Genomic DNA, 16,605 nt, shown 5'->3' with positions numbered 1-16,605 from the left:
TAATAACATCCCAACTCCTGTACTCAATAATAACATCCCAACTCCGGTACTCAGTAATAACATCCCAACTCCTGTACTCAGTAATAACATCCCAACTCCTGTACTCAATAATAACATCCCAACTCCGGTACTCAGTAATAACATCCCAACTCCTGTACTCAATAATAACATCCCAAGTCCGGTACTCAATAATAACATCCCAACTCCGGTACTCAATAATAACATCCCAACTCCTGTACTCAGTAATAACATCCCAACTCCTGTACTCAGTAATAACATTCCAACTCCGGTACTCAATAATAACATCCCAACTCCTGTACTCAATAATAACATCCCAAGTCCGGTACTCAATAATAACATCCCAACTCCGGTACTCAATAATAACATCCCAACTCCTGTACTCAGTAATAACATCCCAACTCCTGTACTCAGTAATAACATTCCAACTCCGGTACTCAGTAATAACATCCCAACTCCTGTACTCAATAATAACATCCCAAGTCCGGTACTCAATAATAACATCCCAACTCCGGTACTCAGTAATAACATCCCAACTCCGGTACTCAATAATAACATCCCAACTCCTGTACTCAGTAATAACATCCTAACTCTGGTACTCAGTAATAACATCCCAACTCCTGTACTCAGTAATAACATCCCAACTCCGGTACTCAGTAATAACATCCCAACTCCTGTACTCAATAATAACATCACAACTCCTGTACTCAGTAATAACATCCCAACTCCTGTACTCAGTAATAACATCCCAACTCCTGTACTCAGTAATAACATCCCAACTCTGGTACTCAGTAATAACATCCCAACTCCGGTACTCAATAATAACATCCCAACTCTGGTACTCAGTAATAACATCCCAACTCCGGTACTCAGTAATAACATCCCAACTCCTGTACTCAATAATAACATCCCAACTCCGGTACTCAGTAATAACATCCCAACTCCGGTACTCAGTAATAACATCCCAACTCCTGTACTCAATAATAACATCCCAACTCCTGTACTCAGTAATAACATCCTAACTCTGGTACTCAGTAATAACATCCCAACTCCTGTACTCAGTAATAACATCCCAACTCCTATACTCAATAATAACATCCCAACTCCTGTACTCAGTAATAACATCCTAACTCTGGTACTCAGTAATAACATCCCAACTCCTGTACTCAGTAATAACATCCCAACTCCGGTACTCAGTAATAACATCCCAACTCCTGTACTCAATAATAACATCACAACTCCTGTACTCAGTAATAACATCCCAACTCCTGTACTCAGTAATAACATCCCAACTCCTGTACTCAGTAATAACATCCCAACTCTGGTACTCAGTAATAACATCCCAACTCCAGTACTCAATAATAACATCCCAACTCTGGTACTCAGTAATAACATCCCAACTCCGGTACTCAGTAATAACATCCCAACTCCTGTACTCAATAATAACATCCCAACTCCGGTACTCAGTAATAACATCCCAACTCCTGTACTCAATAATAACATCCCAACTCCGGTACTCAGTAATAACATCCCAACTCCTGTTCTCAATAATAACATCCCAACTCCGGTACTCAGTAATAACATCCCAACTCCGGTACTCAATAATAACATCCCAACTCCGGTACTCAGTAATAACATCCCAACTCCTGTTCTCAATAATAACATCCCAACTCCGGTACTCAGTAATAACATCCCAACTCCTGTACTCAGTAATAACATCCCAACTCTGGTACTCAGTAATAACATCCCAACTCTGGTACTCAGTAATAACATCCCAACTCCTGTACTCAATAATAACATCCCAACTCCGGTACTCAGTAATAACATCCCAACTCCGGTACTCAATAATAACATCCCAACTCCGGTACTCAGTAATAACATCCCAACTCCTGTACTCAGTAATAACATCCCAACTCCGGTACTCAGTAATGACATCCCAACTCCTGTACTCAATAATAACATCCCAACTCCGGTACTCAGTAATAACATCCCAACTCCGGTACTCAATAATAACATCCCAACTCCGGTACTCAGTAATAACATCCCAACTCCTGTACTCAGTAATAACATCCCAACTCCTGTTCTCAATAATAACATCCCAACTCCGTTACTCAGTAATAACATCCCAACTCCTGTACTCAGTAATAACATCCCAACTCCGGTACTCAATAATAACATCCCAACTCCGGTACTCAATAATAACATCCCAACTCCTGTACTCAGTAATAACATCCCAACTCCGGTACTCAATAATAACATCCCAACTCCGGTACTCAATAATAACATCCCAACTCCGGTACTCAGTAATAACATCCCAACTCCTGTACTCAATAATAACATCCCAACTCCGGTACTCAGTAATAACATCCCAACTCCTGTACTCAGTAATAACATCCCAACTCCGGTACTCAGTAATAACATCCCAACTCCTGTACTCAATAATAACATCACAACTCCTGTACTCAGTAATAACATCCCAACTCCTGTACTCAATAATAACATCCCAACTCTGGTACTCAGTAATAACATCCCAACTCCTGTACTCAATAATAACATCCCAACTCCTGTACTCAGTAATAACATCCCAACTCCTGTACTCAATAATAACATCACAACTCCTGTACTCAATAATAACATCCCAACTCCTGTACTCAGTAATAACATCCCAACTCCTGTACTCAATAATAACATCCCAACTCCTGTACTCAGTAATAACATCCCAACTCCTGTACTCAATAATAACATCACAACTCCTGTACTCAGTAATAACATCCCAACTCCTGTACTCAATAATAACATCCCAACTCTGGTACTCAGTAATAACATCCCAACTCCTGTACTCAATAATAACATCCCAACTCCTGTACTCAATAATAACATCCCAACTCCGGTACTCAATAATAACATCCCAACTCCAGTACTCAATAATAACATCCCAACTCCGGTACTCAGTAATAACATCCGAACTCTGGTACTCAGTAATAACATCCCAACTCCGGTACTCAGCAATAACATCCGAACTCTGGTACTCAGTAATAACATCCCAACTCCTGTACTCAGTAATAACATCCCAACTCCGGTACTCAGTAATAACATCCCAACTCCGGTACTCAGTAATAACATCCCAACTCCTGTACTCAGTAATAACATCCCAACTCCGGTACTCAGTAATAACATCCCAACTCCTGTACTCAATAATAACATCCCAACTCCAGTACTCAGTAATAACATCCCAACTCCTGTACTCAGTAATAACATCCCAACTCCGGTACTCAGTAATAACATCCCAACTCCGGTACTCAGTAATAACATCCCAACTCCGGTACACAGTAATAACATCCCAACTCCTGTACTCAATAATAACATCCCAACTCCGGTACTCAGTAATAACATCCCAACTCCTGTACTCAGTAATAACATCCCAACTCCGGTACTCAGTAATAACATCCCAACTCCTGTACTCAATAATAACATCCCAACTCCGGTACTCAGTAATAACATCCCAACTCCGGTACTCAATAATAACATCCCAACTCCGGTACTCAATAATAACATCCCAACTCCGGTACTCAGTAATAACATCCGAACTCTGGTACTCAGTAATAACATCCCAACTCCGGTACTCAGTAATAACATCCGAACTCTGGTACTCAGTAATAACATCCCAACTCTGGTACTCAATAATAACATCCCAACTCCTGTACTCAGTAATAACATCCCAACTCCTGTACTCAGTAATAACATCCCAACTCCGGTACTCAGTAATAACATCGCAACTCCGGTACACAGTAATAACATCCCAACTCCTGTACTCAGTAATAACATCCCAACTCCGGTACTCAGTAATAACATCCCAACTCCTGTACTCAATAATAACATCCCAACTCCGGTACTCAGTAATAACATCCCAACTCCTGTACTCAGTAATAACATCCCAACTCCTGTACTCAATAATAACATCCCAACTCCGGTACTCAGTAATAACATCCCAACTCCTGTACTCAATAATAACATCCCAACTCTGGTACTCAGTAATAACATCCCAACTCCTGTACTCAATAATAACATCCCAACTCCTGTACTCAGTAATAACATCCCAACTCCTGTACTCAATAATAACATCACAACTCCTGTACTCAATAATAACATCCCAACTCCTGTACTCAGTAATAACATCCCAACTCCTGTACTCAATAATAACATCCCAACTCCTGTACTCAGTAATAACATCCCAACTCCTGTACTCAATAATAACATCACAACTCCTGTACTCAGTAATAACATCCCAACTCCTGTACTCAATAATAACATCCCAACTCTGGTACTCAGTAATAACATCCCAACTCCTGTACTCAATAATAACATCCCAACTCCTGTACTCAATAATAACATCCCAACTCCGGTACTCAATAATAACATCCCAACTCCAGTACTCAATAATAACATCCCAACTCCGGTACTCAGTAATAACATCCGAACTCTGGTACTCAGTAATAACATCCCAACTCCGGTACTCAGTAATAACATCCGAACTCTGGTACTCAGTAATAACATCCCAACTCCTGTACTCAGTAATAACATCCCAACTCCGGTACTCAGTAATAACATCCCAACTCCGGTACTCAGTAATAACATCCCAACTCCTGTACTCAGTAATAACATCCCAACTCCGGTACTCAGTAATAACATCCCAACTCCTGTACTCAATAATAACATCCCAACTCCAGTACTCAGTAATAACATCCCAACTCCTGTACTCAGTAATAACATCCCAACTCCGGTACTCAGTAATAACATCCCAACTCCTGTACTCAGTAATAACATCCCAACTCCGGTACTCAGTAATAACATCCCAACTCCTGTACTCAATAATAACATCCCAACTCCGGTACTCAGTAATAACATCCCAACTCCGGTACTCAATAATAACATCCCAACTCCGGTACTCAGTAATAACATCCGAACTCTGGTACTCAGTAATAACATCCCAACTCCGGTACTCAGTAATAACATCCGAACTCTGGTACTCAGTAATAACATCCCAACTCTGGTACTCAATAATAACATCCCAACTCCTGTACTCAGTAATAACATCCCAACTCCGGTACTCAATAATAACATCCCAACTCCGGTACTCAGTAATAACATCGCAACTCCGGTACTCAGTAATAACATCCCAACTCCTGTACTCAGTAATAACATCCCAACTCCGGTACTCAGTAATAACATCCCAACTCCTGTACTCAATAATAACATCCCAACTCCGGTACTCAGTAATAACATCCCAACTCCTGTACTCAGTAATAACATCCCAACTCCTGTACTCAATAATAACATCCCAACTCCGGTACTCAGTAATAACATCCCAACTCCTGTACTCAATAATAACATCCCAAGTCCGGTACTCAATAATAACATCCCAACTCCGGTACTCAATAATAACATCCCAACTCCTGTACTCAGTAATAACATCCCAACTCCTGTACTCAGTAATAACATTCCAACTCCGGTACTCAATAATAACATCCCAACTCCTGTACTCAATAATAACATCCCCAGTCCGGTACTCAATAATAACATCCCAACTCCGGTACTCAATAATAACATCCCAACTCCTGTACTCAGTAATAACATCCCAACTCCTGTACTCAGTAATAACATTCCAACTCCGGTACTCAGTAATAACATCCCAACTCCTGTACTCAATAATAACATCCCAAGTCCGGTACTCAATAATAACATCCCAACTCCGGTACTCAGTAATAACATCCCAACTCCGGTACTCAATAATAACATCCCAACTCCTGTACTCAGTAATAACATCCTAACTCTGGTACTCAGTAATAACATCCCAACTCCTGTACTCAGTAATAACATCCCAACTCCGGTACTCAGTAATAACATCCCAACTCCTGTACTCAATAATAACATCACAACTCCTGTACTCAGTAATAACATCCCAACTCCTGTACTCAGTAATAACATCCCAACTCCTGTACTCAGTAATAACATCCCAACTCTGGTACTCAGTAATAACATCCCAACTCCGGTACTCAATAATAACATCCCAACTCTGGTACTCAGTAATAACATCCCAACTCCGGTACTCAGTAATAACATCCCAACTCCTGTACTCAATAATAACATCCCAACTCCGGTACTCAGTAATAACATCCCAACTCCGGTACTCAGTAATAACATCCCAACTCCTGTACTCAATAATAACATCCCAACTCCTGTACTCAGTAATAACATCCTAACTCTGGTACTCAGTAATAACATCCCAACTCCTGTACTCAGTAATAACATCCCAACTCCTATACTCAATAATAACATCCCAACTCCTGTACTCAGTAATAACATCCTAACTCTGGTACTCAGTAATAACATCCCAACTCCTGTACTCAGTAATAACATCCCAACTCCGGTACTCAGTAATAACATCCCAACTCCTGTACTCAATAATAACATCACAACTCCTGTACTCAGTAATAACATCCCAACTCCTGTACTCAGTAATAACATCCCAACTCCTGTACTCAGTAATAACATCCCAACTCTGGTACTCAGTAATAACATCCCAACTCCGGTACTCAATAATAACATCCCAACTCTGGTACTCAGTAATAACATCCCAACTCCGGTACTCAGTAATAACATCCCAACTCCTGTACTCAATAATAACATCCCAACTCCGGTACTCAGTAATAACATCCCAACTCCTGTACTCAATAATAACATCCCAACTCCGGTACTCAGTAATAACATCCCAACTCCTGTTCTCAATAATAACATCCCAACTCCGGTACTCAGTAATAACATCCCAACTCCGGTACTCAATAATAACATCCCAACTCCGGTACTCAGTAATAACATCCCAACTCCTGTTCTCAATAATAACATCCCAACTCCGGTACTCAGTAATAACATCCCAACTCCTGTACTCAGTAATAACATCCCAACTCTGGTACTCAGTAATAACATCCCAACTCTGGTACTCAGTAATAACATCCCAACTCCTGTACTCAATAATAACATCCCAACTCCGGTACTCAGTAATAACATCCCAACTCCGGTACTCAATAATAACATCCCAACTCCGGTACTCAGTAATAACATCCCAACTCCTGTACTCAGTAATAACATCCCAACTCCGGTACTCAGTAATAACATCCCAACTCCTGTACTCAATAATAACATCCCAACTCCGGTACTCAGTAATAACATCCCAACTCCGGTACTCAATAATAACATCCCAACTCCGGTACTCAGTAATAACATCCCAACTCCTGTACTCAGTAATAACATCCCAACTCCTGTTCTCAATAATAACATCCCAACTCCGTTACTCAGTAATAACATCCCAACTCCGGTACTCAATAATAACATCCCAACTCCGGTACTCAGTAATAACATCCCAACTCCTGTACTCAATAATAACATCCCAACTCCGGTACTCAGTAATAACATCCCAACTCCGGTACTCAGTAATAACATCCCAACTCCTGTACTCAATAATAACATCCGAACTCCTGTACTCAATAATAACATCCCAACTCCGGTACTCAATAATAACATCCCAACTCCTGTACTCAGTACATGTACATTAATCCTTGATAGGGAAGGACATGATGAGTAGAGTGAAGTCGTTGGGAAGCTAGCATTATCGAGAACCTGGGGTAGTATAGAGAACAAGCACAGAGAGGTAAAGCATTAAGTATTGTTTTCATCTCTGGTTGCCAGAAAGGACTTAACCATCCAAGGAGGGTGAAAAAAAAGATTATTTTCTCTAAAGGTTTTAGAGATGAGGGACTAAGTCACAGGGAAAGCCTAGGGAAGTTAGGATTGTTATCCCTGGAACAATGAAAGTTGAGAGAAGGTTCAATAGATGTGTATAGAAAATAAATAAGATTTGGGGAAGTTTGGACAATTAAATATTTACAGATTAAATATTTTTGACACAAGACACAAAGAGGAGATAAGGAAAAGCACTTGCTCAGAGAGCAGTCGTGATTTGGCTGCCCACGTGAACCATCTGAATTTTCATTCTAGCCCAATACTAACGTGATCATTACAGAGCACGTTTTCCAACTGGATGGCTCCGTGAAGGGAACCCCTGCAGAGACATGGTTCCTATGTTTGTGCTCATTCAGCACCATCGCTTGCACAGAAACAGCTAAGTCGGCATGCCAAACATTTTTAATGTTTCTGTACTGATCGAGTTATTGCCAAGCCATATCCCCAGACGTCAGCTGTGCTTGGAGTGAGTTTGCATCTCTTCATCAATTAATATGAGCTCCACGTCAAACAGCACTGGTTAGTTTTTGCAGGGTGTCTGGGGATGACCTGCACCTAACATGCATTATGATCGACACCTCCCGATCACTCGCGCCTTTGCATGAGGTGTATGCACAAAAATCACATCTGAACAGCACCGGCACTGTGTGTACACGACAGTTTAGCACATGTTTTTGTGCACAGATTAATTTCTAAGCAATACAGCCTAGTTAAAAAAAAAGCCAAGTACATTTTTAAAACTACTTTCCAGTCGCCTCTATTCTGCATCGATATGGTTAATTATATCAGAACTAGGTTTATTATCACGGAAATATGCCATGAAATGTGTTGTTTTGCAACAGCAGCGCAGAACAGCTCATAAAAAGTTACATTAAGTTACAATACAAAGTATTTTAAAATAGTACAGAAAGAAAGCAAAATAGTAAGTAATGTTCACGCGTTCAGGAATCTGATAGCAGAGAAGACGATATTCCTAAAGTGCTGAGTGTGTGTCTTCAAGCTCCTGTACTTCCTCCTTGATGGTAGCAAAGAGAAAAGAGCATGTCCTGGATGGTGAGGGTCCTTAATAATGGATGCTACCTTTTAGAGGACCACCTTTTAACGATTTCCTCAATGGTGGGGAGGTTTGTGTCTGTGATGGAGCTGACTGGGTCTACAACCATCTGTACCTTTTTTCTTCGATCCTGTGCACTGGAGCCTCCATACAGATTGCAGCCAGTCCAAATTTTTTTCATGGTTTGCTAAAGTCTTTGGTGATATACCATATCTCCTCAAACTCCTCATGCAGCTTAGCCTTCTTTGTAATTGCATGAATATGTTGGGCCCAGGATAGATTCTCTGAGATGCTGCTGTCCAGGAACTTCAAGCTGCCCACCCTTTCCACTGCTGACCCCTTGCTGAGGACTGGCATATGTTCTCCAGACCTCATCTTCCTGACATCCACAATCACTTCCTTGATCTTGTCGATGATGAGCACGTTGTTATTGTGACAACACTCAATCAGTTGATCTATCTCACTACTGTACATTTCATCGATATCACCTGAGATTCTGCAAACAGATGCGTCATTGGCACATTTATAGATGGTGTTAGAGTTGTGCCCAGTCAAACAATCATGAATATTGAGAGAGTAGAGCGGTGGGCTAAGCGCACATCCTCGGGCTATGTTGGCGAGGAGGGGGTGTTATTTCCAATCTGTATGAACTGTGGTCTCCCCATAAGGAAGGCAAGGATCCAGTTTAGAGAGAGGTTCAGAGGGAGGTACAAAGGCGCAGAGTTTGAAGTTTGGATTAATATTGAGGGGATGATGGTGATGAACGTTGACCTGTTATCAATAAACTTCAACCTGATGTAGGCAGTTGTCCAGGTGGTCTAAGACCCAGTGAGATTGCAATTTGTGGGCAGTAGGCAATTTGCAGTGGGTCCAGGTCCTTGCACAGGCAAGAGATAATTCTAGCCATGACAATCCTTTCAAGGCACTTCATTACAGTAGATGTGGGTGCTACTGGGTGTTACACGATGAGGCAGTTCACTCAGCTCTTCTTGGCACCAGTACAATTAATGCCCTTTTGAAGCAGGTGGGAATCTTCAACTGCAGCAGTCGAAGATGCTCAACCTCTCAAATTCAGTTGCTATAGTTATCAAATTAGCACAGATTACAATGTTCAATGAATATTTAACAAAATTGAAATTGCATTAGGTCAATGCTTGTCAGTGATAGCAGCTGTCAGGGTCCTGTGTCAATATAGATCTCCTATATCTAAATTATTCTATGATGCATTTGATCACCTTATTATCATTGTTACTTCCATTACATAAAATATATATAAAACAATATTTTACACAGCAATAAAAAAGACAAGCTACTCTCTTTCTGAAATGTCATCAAGTATATTATATGGAAGACCACAATGACAATTTAATTCTGCTATAAAATAGGAATCAATGGGAGCATTCAAAGGACACAGTCCTGTCAACGCCAAACATAATGACTATGATGTATCCATACACGTCTGCATTTGCCTCCCCTGTAGGGCATAGATTTCATATCCTGGAGGCCACATACGATTGTAGTGAGGAATGATATAAAGCAACAAAGATGACAACTCCGATACGAGTAATAGTTAATAAAGCTTTAATGGGCCCTCCTGTCAGGTTCAGCATTTATAGTCTAGAGGAGACCTGTATGGCTTGTCAGACCTGTGTGGCAATATTCTCAGTATCCTGCAGGAAAATATTCTGCAATCTGCAAAGGCTGCTGATGTGCTGTTGTATTTTGTAACTCCAAAAACCTGAAACTAATCAAAATAAAAACAAGGGAGTCCGGATCGTGTATGTATAATAGTTGCATTTTTTCATTTCTACTTTTAAGTGAGGAGCACATGTATGACGTGGAAATATCATGACATATGCAATTCACATATTTTTACATATAATCCATAATTCATTATTTAATCAAACAAAGAACTCTTACTCAAACAATATATTTACAATATTACTCAAATATCATTGAAATATTAAATACACAGCATGCCTCTCTGCATAGCTATAAACCCATAACCCCAACTCAATAATGAATGCATCTCAACTTGATGTATATATATATATATATATATAGAGGCAACTACTATAAAGACATCCACACACCATAGTAAATTTTAAGTTGTTTCATTCTGGCCTAAAGATTTAATTGCTGTGGAAGCTTTCTTACTCTTGTGTGATAACTTCTTTCCTGATGAGGGGGATTTGTGAAACAATCTCAGGTTCTGGGGCCTCCTCCATGGTGGTTGTAGGAGTTGACTCTGGGACTGCAGGAAGTGGTTCCGACAGCTCTGGCCACCTTCCTCCTGGGCGTTGGTAAGATTCACTGGATGACGTGGATCACAATGAGTGAGTATGGTGTCTGGTGTCAGCATTTCCTTTACTTTTTAAAAGCCACCTCACACCGCTTTGTGCATTGCCATTTCTTCCTGATCCGTAGTAATGAGTTGAAGGGGTGAAGCACAGTGGCCAGTTTTGGAAGGAACCTGTCATCAGAATTGAAAAATCCTAAAAAGGACCACAACTGTGATACGTCTTTTTTCAAAATGCAATCTTGAGATTTTAACAATGTTCCTTGTCATCCTTACCGGTGACAATGATGTCATCCCGGCTGCACTGAGTGCCTGGGCAGCCTTGCAGCACCTGGCCCGTGGCTTTCTGCCAGAGTGCAGGTGCAGATGCTACTCCAAAAATAAACCTATTATAGTGATAAAGCCCTTTGTGAGTGTTTATGGTGAAAACACTTTGGACTCCTCTTCCATCTCCATCTGTAAGTAGGACTCAGCTAAATCCACTTTTCAGAAGTGTTTTCCTCCAAAAAGACTTGCAAAGATATCCTCTAACTTGGGAAGAGGGTATTGATCTACTTCCTGTACTGGGTTGATGGTGACCTTAAAATCACCACAGATCCTGACAGACCTATTATTCTTGGCTACTGCAACCACTGGCATTGCCTAAGGGCTCCACTCAAACTTGGAAAGAATTCTTTCGGCCTCCATTGTGAGTGAGCTCATTGGTTACTTTATCATGGATGGTATAAGGGACCGGACAGGCTTTGTAAAACTTGGGTGTGGCATTTTCATTTAGCACTTTTTTACCCTTGATATGTTTGAGATTTCCAATGCCGACTTTAATGATGCTGTGACACCATCCAGTACCTTTCTTAATTCACTTTCAGTTGACCCTGTTGCAGGGGATTTTCCAGGCAAATGGTGGATTCATCTCCATTAAGTTGTAGTTGACTCAGCCAATCACACCCGGATGATGCTGACTCTCCTGTTTTTATCACATACGCCCAATGTGGCTAGTTGGTTAATGTATTTCACTGTTACAAATGTTATTCCCACAGGAACTGTCTTTTCTCCAGTATAAATTCTTAGTTGGATGACTGCAGGCTTCAGTTCAGTATCTTTCAAATGCCATCAAACTCATTTTGTGGAATGACTGGAACAGTTGAGCCAGAGTTCGATTCTATTTTACTTACTTTGCCTTTCACTCTGGTATAAACCATATTGCTTGTCTATTGTTTGTTTTCACATAGTAAATCTCAAGGCTACTCAGTCCCATTACACTCTGATCTTTATGAGATTTTTCATCAACAGCATGCAGATTAGTGCTCTTTGAAGCTGCAACTTGACTCTTTATCGTTTTCTTTTTCCTGTGCAGTCTATTCATTTTTGTCTGCCCAACATGCTCTTTGTATTTGTCCTACTTCGTTGTATTTCCTGCAAGTATTGCATTTAAACCTGCATTGGTCTGCTATTTGTAAGCCCTTACCACAATAGTAATACAATTTATTCAGCCAAGCTGGTTTCTGTTTAGACATTGCAATTTCGTTCACTCTCACTTTCATTCCTGACTGCAACTCAGTTGTGTTTCTGTTTGCTGTTTCCATTGATACAGTGATTTTAACTGCTCTTTTAAATGTAAATTGTGCATCAGTTGGGAGCCATTTTTGAATGTTTTCTTGTAAGATTCAAAAGCCAAATGATCTCTCAGTGCATCACTAGGTCCATTATGAGGGGCGGCAGAGTAGCGTATTGGTAGCACAGTGCTTTACAGTACAGGCAACCCAGGTTCAATTCCTACTGCTGTCTGTCAGGAGTTTGCATGTTCTTACCATGACCGCATGGATTTCCTCCTGGTGCTCCAGTTTCCTCCCAAAGTCCAAGGATGTACTAAGTCATCCTTGGACTTTGGTCATTGTAAATTGTTCCGTGATTAGACTAAGGGTCAAATAGGTGGGTTGCTGGATGAGGTGACTTGAAAGTCTGGAAGGATCTATTACATAAAATCATCTTATTAAAAAATGAACTGATTAGTATCACGCAGTCCTCACTGTTTATGAGCCCATGAATTTGTCTATTTGTTGCCTTTTTTAACTCAACAATGTTCTCTCTTTCCTTTCCAAAGATATACTGCTTTTCTTTTTAACTTGAACATCTCGGTGTGCTTTATTTTTCCCATCCTGATGAAGGGTCTCGGCCCGAAATGTCAACTATTTACTCGTTTCCATAGATGCTGCCTGGCCTGCTGAGTTCCTCCAGCATTTTGTGTGTGTTACTTTATTTTTAACTCAAATGTCCCACTGCGCTTCAATAAGTAGGCAGTTGTCTCGGGTTCACTTTAAAGATACATTGTCACTACTGTTATGTTTTCCAACTCCAAAACATAAAACTAATTGGAAGAAAAACAAGGGAGTTTGGAATATGAATCAAACTTCATTTTTACTTTTAGGCAAGGCATGTGTGTTTGACATGGTAGCATCATGTCGTTATACAATTAATGTAATTGTACATATAACCTGTAATGAACCAAATAAAGAATGCTTATTCAAACAATGCATTTACAATATTACTCAAATATTATGAAAAAACTTTACAAAATAAACTAAGTCACTCCTGTTAGATCCTGAAGAAACAATAAACTTCTGCGTCATTTGAGCTTATTCTTAGAATATGGCTGGATCATGTCACCAGCATGTTTTGACTTCATCTCTCTTCATGCCCTTGTTTATTTTTTTTAATCATTTGAGATAACCTTAACTTTTTTTTTGTTAAAATGTTCCAAAATTTCAATTCATTATGTGTGAAGAAGTGTTCCCTGCCCTCAGTCCTCCATAGCAAATTTCTAATTGTATAGATAGATATAAGCATGGTTCAAAAGTCAAAGTTGTGCTTCTGAAACGAACATTGGAAAAGTGTAACTTTGACGGTGTTTCTTTACCTCCCAAAAATCCCAATAAGCAAGCAGGTCTTCAATTTCTTAATGCAGGTACACTCCCCAACCCTCACGTATTATAGTGGCTCAAATCCAGCCTTACAACTTTACATCAAAAACACCAAAATGCTCTTTCAGAAGAGTAACCCAGTCATTTGAAATAATTTTAAAAGTTACAACGTAATTGATGTGCATAGAAATTTGAATTCACCACCTTCCTGTACACCAAGCATGTGCTACATACAGCATCCTGCAGCTACATGCAGTACTCTGAAAGGATACTAAGTTTGTACCGCCCCCAATACTGCAGGATTGTGGCCTTGGCTAGAAATCACGGTTAGTCCTGGTTGTACCTGTAAATCAATCCTTATTTAATATGACAGGAAATGTCTCTGTGCTTGGGTCAATCAAACGGAACCACATCTTTAAAAGGGTAATCTGGATAAAAGGTTAAGGCTGAAGTTAAGGACAAAGCTGGCAAAACGACTGGTTCAAAGTTTATAAACTGTAAACCTTTGAGACTTCATAAATGAGAGCCCTCCTGCACCACCACAAACTAGGAAAAGTTCGCCTGATGTCACTAACAACTAGTATTATCTCCTGCCCATAGATATTTTTCATTACAATCAGAACATTCCTTAACAAAAATCTGATGGTTTGCTTCATAATAATTGATTCTTCCAAGTCAATTCAAAGAATGCAAGGAGCATCACACATATCCATTACCTCAATTCACTGTGAAATTCTATATTGCAAATACGAAAATATACTTCTAACACACACCTACGTGAAATCAAAACATTATTAAATTCCTTTGTTGGTTAATTTGAGGATTAATCTTCAAAAGGATTTCATTCATTTTGTGCATTATTTTACAAACGTTTGTATATCATTTTATGAAAAAAGCTAATTTTTGAGCTTTTTTAATTAAATGGCTTGGGTTTGCATATACGAGGGGTGATTGATAAGTTTGTGGCCTAAGGTAGAAGGAGATGAGTTATACAGCTCTCATTGCATGCACATGCAGGTCAACTCTTTGAGTGATTATGCAGAAAGTTTGAAGTTAATAACTCATCTCCTTCTACCTTTGGCCACGAACTTATCAATCACCCCGATGAGTTATTAACTTCAAACTTTCTGTATTATCACTTAAAGAGAGTTGACCAGCATGTGCATGTAACAAGAGCTGTATAACTCATCTCCTTCTACCTTAGGCTACAAACTTATCAATCACCCCCCGCTGTGGACATTTTCTGGAGGTCCAAGGTCCATATGTTCCACGATCACTGGACTATGTGTGTAAGTATAGCAGGGGACTATGTTGAAAAATAAATGTGCTAGATTTTCTAAAATTGACTCCTTCTACCTTAGGTCACAAGCTTATCAATCACCCCTCATAGTTTGCCTATTTAGAAAAGTATTTTAAGGTATTTTGTAGTTATGATCATCCCTGAGCACATGGTTGGTGTTACTGTGAGGTTCTTGGTATAAGGTTAGAGCAGGTGAGAGGATAGTGTTAAGGGGCTGAGGAAGAGGTGCAGCAACAAGGGATTTAGTGGGGAGATTCAGGGTGTATTAGGAAGATGCTGAAGATTATGTCCACAGGGAAGAGCAAGAGCAGTGGCAGGAAGCAAGTCTATTGCTACAACTGCAAATAGTAAGACTTAACTTTAAAATGCAAGAAACTTAAGATGATGGCCTCCTACTAATAATTATAGACAAAATAACTTGTTTCCGGCCCTCATGTGAAACTTCAGTCAAACATCGCAAATGATTTTGAACTCTTTATCGGGTAGAAATTCACCCTGCACAGTACGCCTGTACAAGTAACATTGACCACATCATGTGTAATATGACCTGGCCATATCACCCCATTAGATAATCACCAAATTGAATTCAAGCAAGACTAACAGGAAACCAATGGTATAATGTGGACCTGAAAAAACATTTAAAATATTTTTTATAGTTTTTTGAAGGTAATGGACATAGTGGAACTGATGTTGATTTGCAGGTGAAACATTATTTACTACAAAATACAGATTCAATATTAGAACTGAAATAATCAGGGAAGCAACATCCAAGATATTTGAATAATGGCAGAAACAGTTCTCTTAAAAGACTGTGTAATCATAATCAGCATATACTGTGGGTTGAGGTTTCTACTGCTGTGACTTCAACTGCCTTCCTGCCAAATTGGCTGCCCACGCAGCTCATCGAATACTTCCACTGCAGTGGGAATAATACACTTTCAATTCATCTTCCGTATTGACACCAAAATTATCCCAATCAGCAGGCAACAGCTTTCTGGGGGTTTGAAACACAGCTGAGCTTTTGACTGAATGTTAGTCATCGTCACAGATTGTTCTCACAGCCCTAGTGTCATTCAGACATAACATGAAACTCAAAAGAATAAAAGCCCCATCACAGACTTTGTGTGAAGATGCATGGTTTAGGCGAGTACTAAAGCTGTTTAATGGTGATAAGCTGGAGTACAGGACTCAGTGCAGCAATCACAGCAGACAACGTAAA

At 39.9% G+C, this 16,605-nt stretch overlaps 1 protein-coding gene and 1 long non-coding RNA gene across 7 annotated transcripts in view; one reads left to right on the top strand and one right to left on the bottom strand.

Moving 5' to 3' along the window:
• Nucleotides 1–16,605, bottom strand: part of LOC132399328 (kinesin-like protein KIF19) — a 185,478-nt gene that overhangs the window by 85,739 nt on the left and 83,134 nt on the right. The gene's annotated exons all lie outside the window — the stretch shown is intronic.
• LOC132399332 (uncharacterized) overlaps nt 1–16,605 on the top strand; it is a 43,124-nt gene that overhangs the window by 15,399 nt on the left and 11,120 nt on the right. The window contains exon 2 of the long non-coding RNA XR_009513963.1: nt 15,291–15,375. This is a non-coding gene — a long non-coding RNA (uncharacterized LOC132399332). The remainder of the gene's footprint in view (nt 1–15,290; nt 15,376–16,605) is intronic.

The sequence above is a fragment of the Hypanus sabinus genome, chromosome 9 (assembly GCF_030144855.1).
Source record: "Hypanus sabinus isolate sHypSab1 chromosome 9, sHypSab1.hap1, whole genome shotgun sequence".
Classification (NCBI taxonomy): Eukaryota; Metazoa; Chordata; class Chondrichthyes; order Myliobatiformes; family Dasyatidae; genus Hypanus; species Hypanus sabinus.
The sequence above is the reverse complement of the archived record's forward strand: the minus strand, read 5'-3'. Positions and strand labels throughout refer to the sequence as shown.